Below are 16925 nucleotides of genomic sequence, written 5' to 3'. Positions count from 1 at the left end.
CAATGAGGAGGTCATCCACTGATGCTGGAGGAGTAACACGGAGTTCAACACCTAAATCCATCCATCCATTTTCTACACTGCTGGAGCCTATCACAGCTGTCACTGGGAGAGAAGTAGGGTACACTCTGGACTGGTTGCCAGTGGGAAATGTCTACGGTGGTGGAAGGAAGCCGAAGTACCCGGAGAGAGCCCATGAATGCACGGGGAGAACATGCAAACTCTGCACAGAAAGGCTCTGATCAGGGGAGAGAACCAGGAACCTTCTAGCTGTGAGGCTGGAGTGCAGCTCGTTGATGAAAAGACAATGAGGAGGTTGTCCTGGGACTGCTGAGGTGGAGGAGCAACATGAATTTATTCACTCCTTTGATGTCGAAGGCGCTCTGGAGAAATTCAGAGTGTCATTCAAGCTACAAAAAACTACAAAACTGTACAAATGGTCTGTAAAAAACTTAATCAAATCAACAGAGTTTTTTTTGTTTTGTTTTGACAAATGAAGAGCTGTTTTTACGTATTCTGTTCAGGATTGTTCTTAGTGGTAAATAGTTTTAGTTTTTTAAATGTCTTTATATTTAATAGCTGGAATAATGTTACTTTCTATGTCTATAATAGATTTCCTTGAAGTCCCAGGAGCTATGGCTAATGAGGTTTCCTTGAAAATGAAAAGTTTGGTAACACTTCCTTTAAGCAGGCCCTGATTACCTAGCAATTTCAATGTAATTACCTGGTAATTTTGGTGTAACATTTTTTAGTAATAAGCATAATTTTATAATCATTCCTACAGAATATGGTGGTAATGACCTGTAATTTTGATCTAAATATCTAGTGATTTAGTGTAATTACATAGTACTTTTTAGTAATAAGAAATGAATTTCTAATAATTTCTGAAGATGATAATCACCTAGAAATAAGTTGGTATTTTACCAAGTAATAACTTGGAAATATGGTGATAAGTAATAATGTACCATTTACTCAGTAATGTCAGAATATTTTGGCTCCAGTTAAATTGTGTTTTACAAAAGTAATTTCTTAGAACTAAGATGCTTTAAGTTGCTTATGCCAAGTTACAATAAAAGCATTGTGCCTCTAATGTAACTTGACATAAGGCTGTTTTTATTAATTACAGACAAATTACTTGTGAATTATGGAGGAAAAACTTACTTTAATTTTTTGGGCCAAAATGAAGAAATTGGAATTATCAAGCATCTTAAATAGAAAAACTAAAATCTTATTTCTTAGAAATTACTTGTTAAAATACCAACTAATTACCAAAGAACTGCCAAAATATTATGAGGAATTATTTCATAATCAATACATCATTACTAAGTAAACGTTAGGATAGCTCTGAGTTATTACTTGGTAAAATTTCAAGTTTTTACTAGGTAGTACAGATTTTTTTCAGTTTTATATTCATTACTATAAAATCACTACTTACTACTCTAAAATTCCTAGGTATTAGGGCCCACTTTAATAAAGTGTTATAAAATAAAGTTTCAGTAGTTATTTAATAAAGAAAGCAAGCTGTGACTGAGAAGCATAAACTGTGTGAATAAAAGACTCCGCTACGTCACCTCACTCTCTGGTTTTTCAGCTGCAGAATTAAAGTCTTTATTGTGGGAGTTGGTTACAGTGACTTTGGTTTTGTGGAGTTTTGGTATGCTGAAGGCGGAGTGAGACGTGTTTAAAGCTAATCAGTTAGCATGGCTAACACATTAGCTGATGAATGAGCTAGTTCACCACCAAGGCTCTCACATAAAGAGAGATAATGTTCTTTCATTTCATTCACATGAACACTACACACTACGTAGATATAAAAGTTGTGAGAGAATATCATTGAACACTGCAGAGAGGAACCATTTATGACGCAGAAGCTAAATTACAGTGCATTCAGAGAGTATTGAGACCTACTTCACTTGGTCATGTAGCAGCCTGATGCTACAGCTCATTAAATTCATTTTTCCCATTAATCTACACTCAGCAGCCCATCACAACCCTTTGCAACAACACCTGACCTTTAGCTAAGGTTCCTCCCATTTCTCTCATCTTTTCTGAAATGTTCCTACACCTTGATTGGAGTCGAATAAATTAAACTCTATGGAAGTCCTCACTGCTGACATGCATATCAGAGCAAAAGCCAAGCCATGAGGTCAAAGGAGCTGCAGAGCTCAGAGACAGGATTGTTGACAGGCACAGATCTGGAGAAGACTACAAAAATGTCTGCTGCTCTGAAGGTTCCCAAGAGCACAGCGGCCTCCAGAATTCTCACATGGAAGAAGTTTGGGACAACAACTCTTCCAAGAGCTGGTCTCCTGGCCAAACTGACCAATCAGGTAGGTCCTGAGTAAGAGAGGGGAACAAGAACCAGTGGTCACTCTGACTGAGCTCCTGTTTAGCCGCTAGCTCCTGTTGTTTCTAAGCATTGTTAGAAAATACCGTACGATAACGACCAGTGTTCAGTAGTAGTCACTGCTGGCAAAAAGTAACTGAGTTAGTAACTGAGTAACTGCATTGGAAAAGTTATCAGTTACTTTAAAAAGTAACTCAAACGTTACTTTTTTGCTTCAATCCTCTATTATACACATCACATTAATTTGTGTTGTTGTGGCAGTGTGAGAGGAAATAGCTATTTTCATGTAACACTGTAGCTATTATCATTATGTTGGAAAGTGGTGAAACAATAGAACTCAGTAGAAACCTTTCTCACCTTTTGACACTGTTAAATCCCGGCTGCTAAATCCCTTAAATCCCTGTCTTTAGTATGACGGCTCTATCTCTCGTCTTATCTGGGGTTTTTTCTCATTATTTCTGTGAAGGCAGCGACTCTACAGCTTATATCAGAGTGTGTCAACAACATACCTTGCTATCAGTCTGTTTAGTGCTTCCTTAGTGACGCACTGTGCGGCTGGCAGTGATTTAAAAATCCAGTCTTGGTTGTTTGTGTGGAGTGGCTCCTCCTTAACCTGACACACCAGACGGATTTGTTTCACACATCCATCTGGAAAACCTTCCATAGACAGCGTTTGGGAAAGGGCAGAGCCTTTGAAAAAAACCCTTGTTCTGTCTGTTACATCTTTACGGACCAATCAAATCAACAAAAAACATGACATGGCCGCTAGCATGGTGCGTCTCTATCGAGTTCTAAACTCCACAGAGAACTGCCTAACGTTAACCTTGGCAACTGTAGACATGTCAGAACAGCGACGTTTGTGGTTTTTGAAATGAAAACAACTCACTGCTGTTCTTTGTTCTTCTTTTAACAAAGAAATGTCGTTAAGTTCTGATAAAACTGGCGCTTTAGCAGCATCCACACTAATTTCTTCTGCCATAACAGCACCGGCCTCTTGTTGCTCTTTGCTTACGTCACGACTCTGCCATGCCTGAAAGTACTGCCCCTCATTGCTGATTGGTCCTGTCACTTTCTAACTGGGCCCAAACGGTTCAGACGTGAGCTTTGCAAGATGGATTCACCAGTGAGAAACAAGGAAACGGGCGTATCCATCTGCTAGAGTGAGCTGTACCTGGGTTAGCGGTGTTTGTAGCATCTGGCTCTCTGGAAACTAGTTTAGCTGAAGCATGTGTTTAACTTGATACTTTGTGAGGTTAGAGAAACTGTTCTTGGTGGTGGAAACCTTTCCTTTCCTGTTCTTTTTCATAATTTATTCCAAGGAGGGAAAAGTAATGCTCGTATACAAGACAGAGAGCTCACGCTCAAGTGCTCAACCATGATGTGTGTGCGTTTCAGTGGGTGTGTTTGCCGCGGCAGATGTGCTTACGTAACGTCATCCGCTGAACCGGATGTTTTCTAACCTTCATCAACGAGTTGTCGACTGTAAGAGTAACGAGTAATAAGTGATATAAATTCTCAGTAATTAAACGGCGTTAATGATTTTTAAAAGAAATGCGTGGCACTACTAGGTACCATAAAAGGTAATTGAGTTACCGTAACGCGTTACTAAGTAACGTATTAGTCCCAACACTGATAACGACAGAGTTTGGTTGCAAAAGCAACATAAAAGCATGTTGACTGATAGAACTTGTGATTGTTTATTTACATTAACAAGACTAAATTCCTCATAAACGCCATTATGTATCTGACATGAGCTTTTATAGCACGTTACTAGTCATCTGACTGCTTATAGCTCTTTCTAAACTGCAGGCCGCACTTCTCTCCACATTTCCACACTGATGAAGAGGGCTGCTATCGTGGGATCTCTATCCACCTAAGGACACATCGGCATGTGGCAGCAGGAGCAAGGAATCAGTCAATCAACCTTCTAGTTGAGAAATGGACAACTCTGAGCCAAAGACGCCCCAGGTCATGTATTTACTATCTGCAGCCAAGAACTCCAGGTTACTGAAGCTCTTTGAGTTTCTTACTCTGAGTCTGGCTCCAGATATTTGATGTGTGTCTCTCTGGATCAAACAGACTCATGATGAGTTTCTCAGTGTTCATGAATTTTGTAACAGCAGCACATCTGAAACTCTGAGACCAAACACCAACATTTCACTGGAATATTTGGCTCACAACTGGGCTGCTGGCATCCAACCAAGTTGTGAGTCAAACTGGTGGAGGTGTTTTTGTTTTCTTAATGCTGAATTTGAGATGTGCTGTCTGAATGAAAACAGTCAGGCCAAACAGGTGTCACATCTGTTAACAGCTGTGTTAAAAGATACCACAACAAAACAGCTGAAAACATCTGCAGACAAGATCCTCCCTCTCACGTGTTTCAGTGTTCACAGTAGCTGAATCTGAAGGTCAGGCTGACATCACTGCACAAGGACCAGATTTAGTCTCGACAGAAACTCTGGGGGCCGGACTTCCAAATACACAAAAATTAAATAAATATTTTGGTCTGATTGAAATATTATTGTAGCAGTATTTGTATTTTCTTTCAAAACGCAGGACATTTTTAGCCATTGCCTGTTATCTATAATACAGCACAAGGAGACAGGCCTGACAACAGAACTGGCTGGACCCCTGAAAACCCAGAGAATGGGCCCTCCCCAGCTGTGATTTAGTACTAGGATTAATGGCACTATTTCCTGAATGTCTCTCCTCCACTTTCTCATCCCTGTTTCCGATTCTATCCACAGTCCTCCTCTATCACTAAAGGCATAAAGCCCTAAAACATATCTTAGAAAGAGACTGTTTATAAGTAGACCACGCATAAATATGCCACCAGGAAGCTACGATTCTCGGGATCCTGATGTTGTTAACCATTCCAGGATAAAATCAGCAGCCAAAATGAGTGTATTTGTCAGACTATAAACCAATAACCAATAATAAAGAGTCACAGCCCACTATTAGAAGCTCTCCTCATTATTTCTGATCATAATATTTAATAAATAAAGATCCAAGCATCAGAAAGAGACCCCACAATCTTAACCTCCTGAGACCAGGGCTTTTGTTGGAAAACATTTTTAGTTTTACCTGCTTAGAACTTATTTTGGCCAAGTATGATCTAAAAGTTCTGGAGGTCTTGGATAATTTTCTTTAAATCTACTAGAGCTTTCCAAAACATAAAAAAAAAATCAGTGAAAATTCTTTTTTTTTATCCAAAAAATTAAAATTAAAAAAGTAAATTATATTGTAAATAATATGAGTAAACTTTCTGCTTAAAAGCCTAACAATTGAAATGTAAATTTTATCAAAAATTCCATGAAAATTACCAAATAATTTTAAGTAAATTTCACCCAAAATTTTTGCCAAGAATTTACAAATACATTCCCTGAATGTCTAATCAAATTCCCAAATATCCACAAAGAAATCCCCCAGTTTCCCATGAAAATACCTCAAACTTAGAGACCAAATCTCTCCAATGCCTCAAATAAAATACTTCCAAGGATATCCCCCAAAATTTTCAGAACGGTTTCTCACAATTTTAAAGGAATTTTCCCCAGCATTAAAATCTTTAAACTTCTATAGAAAGTCAGGACAATTATCTGAAAAATTCGAATCACAGAATCCATTACTATCTAATAAAAGAGCCGAAATGTAATGTGTGCATGCAGGCTTTCAAGAGGTTAATATGTAATCCAAAAACAGGTTTACATCCATAAAGATCCATGGACTGGTTTCGTATCATGTTACATTTAAAAAAGGCCATTGCTGTATTTGCTATTATGTCTTTTTCCAGGCATTTATCAGCATTAGACACTCACATGGCAGTTTCAGACACACCACTAATAGACTGATTAATAAGAGCGATCTATCTGCACACTGGAGATGTGTTCTAATTGTTTGAAGAACAACATGCTTTGCATTTACTCCGGGTTTTCAGGTCCATAGCCAGTAAATTCTTGAGGCCTGTTTTCACCTGAATGAGGGCATGGTCGCTCTGGAGAGCTGGGTATGGTGTGTGACACCCATGGCTGGCTGTAGGCCAAAGGACAGCAAAACAATAACCTACAACAGATTTACTGATTACATTTGAACATAAAGGGTTTCAATGTTTTCTGCTTGTGTTCTAACGAACCTTTCCTAACTCCACAAGGGTGGTAAAATGCCATCACAGCTCTTTAGACTTAATCAGTTAAATACCATTTAAAGCTGAACCCAGAGGGCAGCTGGACTTGGCTGAAGTATTTTAAATGTACTTCTTTACTTCTCAGTGATTGGTGGGTGGAGGTAGGAGCGTAGGCCTCTGAGGGTCAGAGGATGTGGTCTTAGTAGAATAATGAACATGGTTAACTGAGACATATCTGACGATGTCTGGGTCTTTGGGGGATAGGATCCAGGATGTGGATGTAGGTTGAAATGTTTTAGCATTAAATTCAGAGCTGCATGCTGATGAGCGGCGCCTCAGGCCACCGCCTCTGTTAAAATGTTGAAGCGTATCGTGAGCCAATTCAGACTGCCAGTTCAGGGTACAGCACTTACACCCCGGGATGTTTCTCCTTCACTCTGAGCGTCACAGAGTCATCACGTGGGGGGACAGAGTGATTCCTCCTCCTCTCTGGCATCAAATGTAGGAGTTAAAGGAGAGAAACAGAATAACTGGAGTTCATGTCTGATGGTCTGACCATTACCCATGAGGCTATTTCACTCCTGCGCTTGTCCTGGTATACGAGCACCAGAGAAGAACGGATTCATCTACAGAAGCACTTCCACCTCCACTACAGCAGGTGGCAGTATGCCCCCCTTTAGCTTAGTTTCTACTGGCTCTGCTGTAGTGGACCCTCCTGACAGGTTTTATGTTCAATGTTAAAAACAGATGCTCTCACAGCTCTGTCAATTTTGCTCATACTCAACTCTTTAGTTCAAATATAGTAAATATAAGCCATTCCTCCAGTTCAGGGGTTTTAGTGTGTGGGGGAGTAAGCTTCCCCTGAAGGATCATTATGTATTTAACACCCCCACCCCCATAAAAAGGAGGGTTTCAGAAAAAAGACACAAATCTAGTTTGAAATACTTAAACATATTTGGACGTTTTTGATTTACAAATTTTATCATCCGTTTTCCCAAAGACAGTAGGGAAGTTGTGGAAATAAACTGCCTTTTTTTTTTTTTTATTCCTGTTATTAGTATTATTATTATCATTATTATTAAGAAACATTATTGTTATATTATAATTGTTATTGTAAGTATTCTTCTTCTTCTTCTTATTATTATTATTATTATTATTATTATTATTAATAATAATAATAATAATAATAATAATAATAAAATAATAATAATAATAATAATAGTAATCATAATAGTAATCATAATAGTAATAATACATCATTCATATTAATATTATATTATTATTGTTGTTATTATCATTATTATTATTATCATTATTAATAATCTTATCATCATTATTATTATTGTTATTATTATATTTATTATTATTATAATTGTAAATATTATTATATTATTGTTGTTGGTGGTAGTGTTATTATTATTATTATTGTTATTATTATTATTATTGTTGTTTTTGTTGTTGGTGTTATTATTATTATTATTATTATTATTATTATTATTGTTGTTGTTGGTGTTATTATTATTATTATTATTGTTGTTGTTGTTGTTGTTGGTGTTATTATTATTATTATTATTATTATTATTATTATTACTATTGTTGTTGTTGTTGTTGTTGTTGGTGTTATTATTATTATTATTATTATTATTGTTGTTGTTGTTGTTGGTGTTATTATTATTATTATTATTATTATTGTTGTTGTTGTTGTTGTTGGTGTTATTATTATTATTATTATTATTGTTGTTGTTGTTGGTGTTATTATTATTATTATTATTATTATTATTATTATTATTATTATTATTGTTGTTGTTGTTGTTGGTGTTATTATGATTATTATTATTATTATTGTTGTTGTTGGTGGTGGTGTTATTATTATTATTATTGTTATTATTATTATTATAATTATTATTATTATTATTGTTGTTGTTGTTGTTGTGATTATTATAATTATGATTATTATTATTATTGTTGTTGTTGTTGTTGGTGTTATTATTATTATTATTATTATTATTATTGTTGTTGTTGTTGTTGTTGGTGTTATTATTATTATAATTATTATTATTATTATTATTGTTGTTGTTGTTGTTGGTGTTATTATTATTATAATAATTATTATTATTATTGTTGTTGTTGTTGTTGTTGTTGTTGTTGTTGTGATTATCATGTTTAGCTCTAATCAAGCAGGAACACTGGGCGTCATTCATAAATAGATTTATATATAAATATAAATAGATTTGTCCTAAGATTGTTCGGAGGGAATTCTAAGATAAAACGTTTTGGGATTTATGATGTGTTCTTAAACTGATGAATTCTTTGGTTGGTGATATTTATAAACATATATCACAGTTTATTTTATGGCCTGACCACGATCTCTGTTTTATCACTTTTTTTCATTGCATTTTTAGGATGAATTTGTAAATGACACACAAAAAAAAAACTTTTTGTCTGTATAATTTTTCAAATGCACAAATATTATATTCAAAAGTCAGTTTTTTTCTTTTTCTTCTGCAACAACCGGTCAATGCATTCAGTTCTTTTAAACTTGCCCTTTCATAGGTGGCACCATCAGGTAAGGAGGTCAGGATATTTCCTCCCAGAATGTTTAAGGGCCAAACGTTTATTTTCCTGCATTCTGATTTATTTTCTGGAACCTCGATTTACAAATTAAATTCAAAATGTACTTTCATCTGGAACAGGGACTTTAGACTTGTGACTTGTCTTAGACTTGTCCTTGTGAAGCTCCTCTGAGTTGCTTTGTTTGACAACCCTCTGGAGGCTGAGCTCAGCCTTGCTCACTTTTCCCTCCAGTCAGCTTTCATGACTCTGCTCTGATACGGCCTCTAAGAACAGCCTGACCTTCAGCAGTGACCTTCTGTGGCTTACCCTCCTTGTGAAGGATGACACGGCTGAATGTAAAGTCAGCAGTCTTCCTCATGGTTGTGGTTGTGTGAACTGAACCAGAGTGAGAGAATAATGGCTCCGTAATGTATTTTTGCACATTATTTAATCAAATTAAACTGTTGAATTGGTTAAAATGCAGTAAAATAAACAAATAATTATATTTTATTGTGTCATTCTTAATTCAGCATATTTGAATGTTGATGAGAGCAGAATTACTCATAATATCCTCTTGTATAAATGTTTATAAGAGTGTTCTGAAATGTTTTAGATTTCAGATAAAAAAAGAATGAATGTCAGAATCTTCTTAAGTGTTTTAAGGACAAATGTCTTCTTCATGCTGCAGGGTTAACTGTAGAGAGGATTCATTCTGATCCTCGTCTGCCTTTATTCCTGCCTGGCACTCGCTTTAATCATTGCCAAAGCCCAACACCTGCACTCACACATTACTGGACGTGTTCTAACTGCATGTAAACGCACTGACGGAGCTCCTGCTGTGTGATCACATGCCATGCTCCCTCATGCTTACATAATTTGAATTCAGATCTGAGCACCAGTATTGATTGATGAGTCAATATGAATGCACAAAGGCATACAGGTAGCGTGTGTGTTTGCAGAACTGGAAAAGGCCGTAGATGTGTGCAGCAGCACCTCTCTGAGACCAGCTGGCCCCTCTTTACTGTCTTCTAAGGAGTCTTTGTCCTTTGGGTGCAGGTGGACAGCTGAGCCCTGACTCGAGGAGCTGGCTTCCCTTTGATGCTTCATGAGTTTGTGACGGGGTCTTTAAGTATTCCCATTGTATTAAGTCCCTGCATTCCCTGCTACACTGAACTGCAGGAGCTCCACTTCTCGGTGTTTATCCCCTGGGTGGACGAGTCTCTTTCATACTGAGCTGGATGGTTAAAAATGTATCATCATATCCTAAGTAGTGAAAACCCTCCTTAGTGTCTTGGTTAGTCCAGACGAGGAGAGAATAATGATGCTGTGATTGTGTTACCACTTTCAGATTTGCACTTTTCTCCTGAGCATTTCTTGTTATTTTCAGGCTGGGTGAATACGAACAGCTAAATCCGCCCATCCTGTCTCTATGCTGACCAGACTCTGCCAGCAGCCTAGTAAATGTCTGTAAAACAGCCTCATTTATCAAACGTGCAAACCACAGAACTGTTGGAGAGTTCTTAAATCCCAGTACAGTAGCTGCTCAGACAGACAGGTGCTCACATATTTATAGCTGGATAGTTTGATTAGATATGGCATCTAAAATTTAACACTACACTCCCCCTCTACCTGCTCCTGTGGGCTGTGCTGCTTTTTAAATGATGCTGAGCTGCTATCAGCTGATCAAAAAAATCCTCATAAAGCCTGAAAATTCCAATAAAAATTTCCCCAAAAATTCCATAATTAAAAAAAATGTCTTTAAAAATACTAAGACATATTTTTAAAGTACTCAAATATTTCTTTAGATAGTAAAAATTCCTCATAAAGCCTGAAAATTCCAATAAAAATTTCCCAAAAAAGTCCATGCAAATTCCTGAAAAATTCAAGCAAATTCCCCAAATATTAAAGTAAATTCCACCTTCAATTTCTTGGCATTTTCTGGACATTTTCAAGAAACATTCTCCAAAATTCCATGAAAAAGATGGAAATAACCCAAACCCCCTAAAGTTTTCTAAGAAAAATGCAAAAAAATTCAAAGGACAATCCTGAAGTCCCAGTCCAACTTTCCAATATTTCCTCATATTCCCATGAAAATGCATTAAAAAATGAAAATAAATCCAAAGCCATGAAACCCTCCAAAATACACAAGAGTACTCTCTTAATTTCAATAAAAATAATTCGATAACTTCCAAGCAAATTCCCATAAATATCCAAACAGCAGATTATCCCAGCATTTCAAGTAAATATCTTAAACTTGAACGGACATTTTGAACAATTATTACCTCAACTCTAATACCAACAATGATTGCTAGAATGTAGGAAAGCCAAAAGTAATGTCCTCATGTTGATGCAGGTTCTTAGGGGGTTAATGAATGACCTCTCCTCTGCAGATTAGGGAGCTAATAATGAAAGCTGCTGTGTGCACAGGAACGTCGCTACACCAGACTGAAGCAGGAAAAACAGTCTGGTTATCTGAAACAACAGAGGAGACTGAATCGAACTTTTGGCTTCTAAAAGGAAATATTTCTGACCAGGATTTGTTGGGAGGACGAGTGCAGTCCCGCCCACAGACTTGGCTGAGCCCCTGATAAACCCTGAGACTGGACCCTCCCTGGTTTTGATTTATTGATGATATCAGTGTGTGTGTGTGTGTGTAGGATGAGAAGCATTGGAGCTAGCATCCTGGCTAACATCTCCCTCATTTTGGAGCTGAAAAGTATGTCATGACCATTGGGATCACATGTTCATATGACCCATTCATGTCACCTTTAACCCCGTCATCACTGTTTCCCTCTATTTTCCAACATTATTTACATATTTAAACTCTTTTGCCTGTTTTAACTGCTTTATACTGCTCTGTATTACCTTTTCATTACTCTACTGCCCATTTATGCTTCTGGTTCTCCATTTTTTCCACTATAACTCATTGTTGGTACCTTTTTTATTCCGTTTTGGCCTTTTTTTTGTTTTTTTTTTTTACACAGTTAAACCTTTGTTGCCATTTAAACCACTTTTCACCATATTTTCCCATCCATTTTGAGCCCTTTATTGTCTTTCTTAACTAGTTTTTCCCACTCTTATCAACACACAGATGCTGTTAGCCTGGAGGCTGTAAGGAGACAAGACCTGATCCAGGACTTCACACATGTCAGAGTTACAGTTCAATGGGAAACAGACATGTCAGAGCATTTGGTTTAGGATTATTCATTTAATAAGCTTCATGAAAGGTCAGACGTTCTCACTCATAAAAAAGATGTGAGAGCTTTATCTCCACACGTCTCTGTCCGTCTATTCCACCACTTAAAATTAGACTTCAGAATCACTGCCACTCCTCATGATGCAAGCTGTTGACATGTCAACAGATGATTCCTAACTTTGACCGGAGCCAGCAGGTGAAAGGGTCAGGACTATTTAATGAATGAACACCAAGCACAGAGCTGACCACGTTCTCCTGCAGGTCAGTGGTCCACACTACTCTCTGCACTCAGACTGATGAGCCCTGAGGAGCATTCCCACCAAGTGTTAGAAAAGAAACTAATATCTTAGAAACCTGTCTTCTTTAGGAGATTACATCCCTGTTTGCATTAAGTAAAAGTAACTTTGATATTTCTGATATCATGGTTTAAAATCAGGTATGCCATGGAGAACTTCAACACAGTTTTACTTCCTGAACCACACTGTTGTATGGAGGCTCATTTCTGCCACTAAAAAAGGTAAATGTGAAAGTTAGGCAAATCCAAAGACATAACTATGGGACAAAAAGTCAAAAGTAAGAGACAAGAAATCATCTCATAATTTCTACTTATCTCATAATCATGGCTTTTTTCCCTCTTAACTTTGAACTTTTCCTCATAATAATGACTTTTTATCTCATAACTTTGACTTTTTTCACATAATTTCATTATAATTTCAACTTTTTATCTCATAACTTTGAACTTGTGCGAACTTTATCTAATTTCTTTGACTTTTTTCTCATAATTCTGAATTTTTATCTGGTAATTTCATCATAATTTCAAATTTTATCCAACAATTGCGAATTTTTATCTCATAATTATGACTTTTTTCCCCTTAACTTTGATCTTTTCTTATATTTATCACTTTTTATGTCATAATTATGAAATTTTATCTCATAACCTTTTCCTTTTTTTCTTTACATATTTTCATCATAATTTCAGATTTTTATCTCATAACTTTGAACTTTTTCCTCATATTTATGACTTTTTATCTCATAATTTTAATTTCTTTTTCATAGTAATGACTTTGTTATCACATGATTGTGCCTTTTTTCACTAATTTTGACTTTTTATCTTATTATTATGTCTTTTTTTTATCTCATAACTATAAACCTTTTCCCATATTTACCACTTTTTATCTCATAATTATGACATTTTATCTCATAACTTTGACTTTTTCACATATTTTATCATAATTTTAACTTTTAATCTCATAACTTTGAACTTTTTCTCATATTTATCACTTTTTATCTCTTGCTTATGACTTTTTATCTCATAATTATGACTTTTTGTGTCATTATTTTGACTTTTTTTAATCTCATAATTAGGATTTTTTTAGTTGCCTGTCATATTTTTTTATTTTTTAGGTGGTGAAAATGGGCTTCCAAACTGCTGAGCCCTGTTACATCCTTCATCAGGTTTCTCTCTCATGCATGGATGGCAGTTATATAAGGATTAAGAAAAGGTCAGCTCATAAATGGACTTGAGCTGCACAGGGCTTTACACTACCTATCCATTCTCACACTGATGGCAGAGGTTGTTCACCAGTACTAGCTAATCCTATAGCCTTCCATACCCACCACCAGTGAAGCAGTGGGAGCAAACTGGGGTTCAGTGTCTTCCCCAAGGACAGTCAACGTGGGGATCAAACCTGTAACCCTCTGACTGCAAGACAGCCAACTCGACAGAGCTACAGTTGCCCTAATGACCTTTGTGGCTGTAAATCCACCGGGGTGGCCGGCCTGAGGATCACCTATGAAAGGAAAACAAGCATGCGAGCTTCAGATTTTATTTTATATCACACAGCGCTGGATGCTGCATCCTCTCTGTATCTGTTGAATATTTCAGATCAAGAAACCAGAGTCTGATTCTGCGTTCACATGTTTCTCCATGTTAACAAAAGTTGGAAACACAAATATAGCAATTATTAATTTACCACTGTCTGCAGTCTGAAAAACAAACACTCCTGCTTGTTAAGAGAGAAGAGGGAAAGACCAGGAGTGTTCCTGTAGGACACTCCTGCAAACTCTTAGGGCCTTGTTGAAGTGTAAAAACAGCAGGTGTCATCACACTGATCTGTGCTGCCCTCATCTCAGGCTGTCAGGACGCTATAACAGGAAACAGCTGAAATAAGCTGATTCTGTCACGTATGCTTACTCACATGTCAAACTGTTAGGTCACACTTCAGGCCTGTCAAACTGTAAAATCCTCAAGTGCTTGGAGTACTGATGCAGACCAAACTTCAGAGTCTCTGCAGACGCTCCTCTGAGACTTTACCAGGGTTTACAGAAAAACACGTGACCTATGAGGGTGCAGGTCCTTTAACTAGAACAGTGGTTCTCAAACGGTGTGACAAGGAACGCTAGTGTGCCCTGAGACAAGTCTAGGTGTGCCTTGGCTGGAGCCCTGAAAAACCCCAGAGAATGGACCTGCCCTAGTTGTGATTTATTGATGAGTATGTGTGTTGGATCAGTAGCATTGGTGCTAGCATCCTGGCTAACAGTTACCTCATTTGGCAAGCTATTATGGAGTTGAAATTGGTGTTGAAGATATCATTATTCATGCTACTTAAACCAATTGTTCTACCCATTTTGCCACTAATTTTGTCAACTTAAAACATTTGTGCTGCTTTTTTGCAATTTTGCAACTTTTTAAAAATACTTCTGACCCATTTTTTGCAACTTTTTTGGAACTTTTTGCCACATTTAACCCATTTTTGCCTACTTTTGCTATTATTTGGACATTTTTTGCCATTTTTTTCATCACTTTCTACCACGTTTCAGCAACTGTAACCCTTTTTTTTTAAGGTTTATTTTGGGCATTTTGGGCCTTTATTTGATAGAGGAGAGGATAGTGGATAGAGTTGATATGAATATGGTGTGCCTTGAGATTTTGGCTTAACCTCAGGTGTGCCTTGGATGAAAAAAGTTTGAAAACCACTGAACTAAAGCATGAAGAGAGTGAGAAAAAAACAGAAGATTAAGTTGTAGGGTCAACATCTGATCGCTAGAGCAGTGATCTGTTCCAGGTTTGTGGAGTAGTTTGTGTCTTCAGTCTCCTCACTGGAGGAGTTCTCTCCAGCTTTAAAATCCAAACATTGATCGTTGGTCTTCTCACTGGTTATGTGGCTCTTCTGCCCGTTCTAAAATGGTAAATTGTGTTTCTCGCGCTGGTATGTGTTGTTACAACACTGTGTCCCATAATGGACTCATGCTTGAGTCATGCCTGATGTCACTAACATCTCAGAGGGCTCAGCGCCTCCAGGGGGAGATTTGGGTTATTTCTCATGGGCACAGGTATCAGGACCATCAGCAGATCTTCTGCTGACCTCTCAGAGGATTTCATATGATACGGTTTCATGTGGACTCACCCGCTGGACCACTGCCACATGCTCAAATATTTGGGTTTCCTCCGACCCCCTACGGACCCTCACGGGTTAAACGAGCAGTCTGTGCTGTAACTGGATCTGTTTCCACTGGCTCAACACCCTCCATGGTTTCCACAGCAACAGCAGACTCAGAGACAGGAAGTTGGGGTGTTGGAAACATTTGGTTTTGAATGTCAGGAAGCTGAAGTGTGACTTATCTCACTGAGAAGTCTACTTTTATGTATTCTTCAGTTTTCGTGTGAAATACAGCAGAGTTTCACAGAAGCACAAACATCTCTCCACTCACTCTTTCTCCACATCTCTGCTTTCTTTCTTATTTTTCTGAATAAACTGAAACTCATGACTTTGTGTCTTAATTCATTACTCTGTATTAAACATTGTTAAATCATTCAGACATCTCATGACAGCCTTAAGTATTGGTTTCCATGAAATCCTTTGTATAATGTGTTTCTTAACCAATCCTCATCTTATTTTAGATTCAAACTTCAGTGAAATGATTGAGGATGGGCGCTTCATCTTTACCCTTGATTTCTAAAACCTTTGATAGGATCAAACACCCTTCATCTCAGACTTTGAAGGCACATGGTTTCCAGGACAATTTCATAGATCATAGAGACTCTAGAATACTGACAGCCTCAAGCCAAAAAGAATCCCACAGCGATATCTGCTTAGCCCAGGTTTATTTATAAAGCTGCAGAAATGCAGACTAGTAGGATTTAGAGAACTCAAAAATATGATTATATTTTCTGAGCTCCATTAAATCAGATGGCAGACAATACAACCCTGATCCTTAAGGACAAAATACACATTCCAGCAACTCTGAAAAACACCAAGCTTTTTTTCAGTCTTCTAGATTATTCCCTGACATGCAAAAGTGTAGAAGTTAACAGGATGCAACTGGAAATATATATGGTAATATGCTGCAAAACATTGTTTATTATGTAACAAAAAAGTCTAAAAGACATTTTTGATTTAATTTGACTAACTAGAAGAATGAGACAGGAGTGTGTTTACAGGGTTAAAGGACCTAAAAACTCTCTGTAGAGGTTGGGGACTGCAGACTCTAATAGTTAAAGTTAGTGTTTAGTACTCCAGAATGGTCTTGGTCTTGTGGTCGGTCTCAAGGCCACATTTTGAATGTCTTTGTCGTGTCTCAGACTTTAGAGCATTTTTACTTAGTCTTGTCTTGGTCTCAGACTGGCTGGACTCAGGATTTTTCATCAAGACCAGTAGAGACAAGCAGCGATCTGCTCTTCGTCTTCTTCATTAATGTGATGATAAGAAGCT

This window comes from Cheilinus undulatus, linkage group 6 (assembly GCF_018320785.1).
Source record: "Cheilinus undulatus linkage group 6, ASM1832078v1, whole genome shotgun sequence".
NCBI lineage: Eukaryota > Metazoa > Chordata > Actinopteri > Labriformes > Labridae > Cheilinus > Cheilinus undulatus.
The sequence above is the reverse complement of the archived record's forward strand: the minus strand, read 5'-3'. Positions refer to the sequence as shown.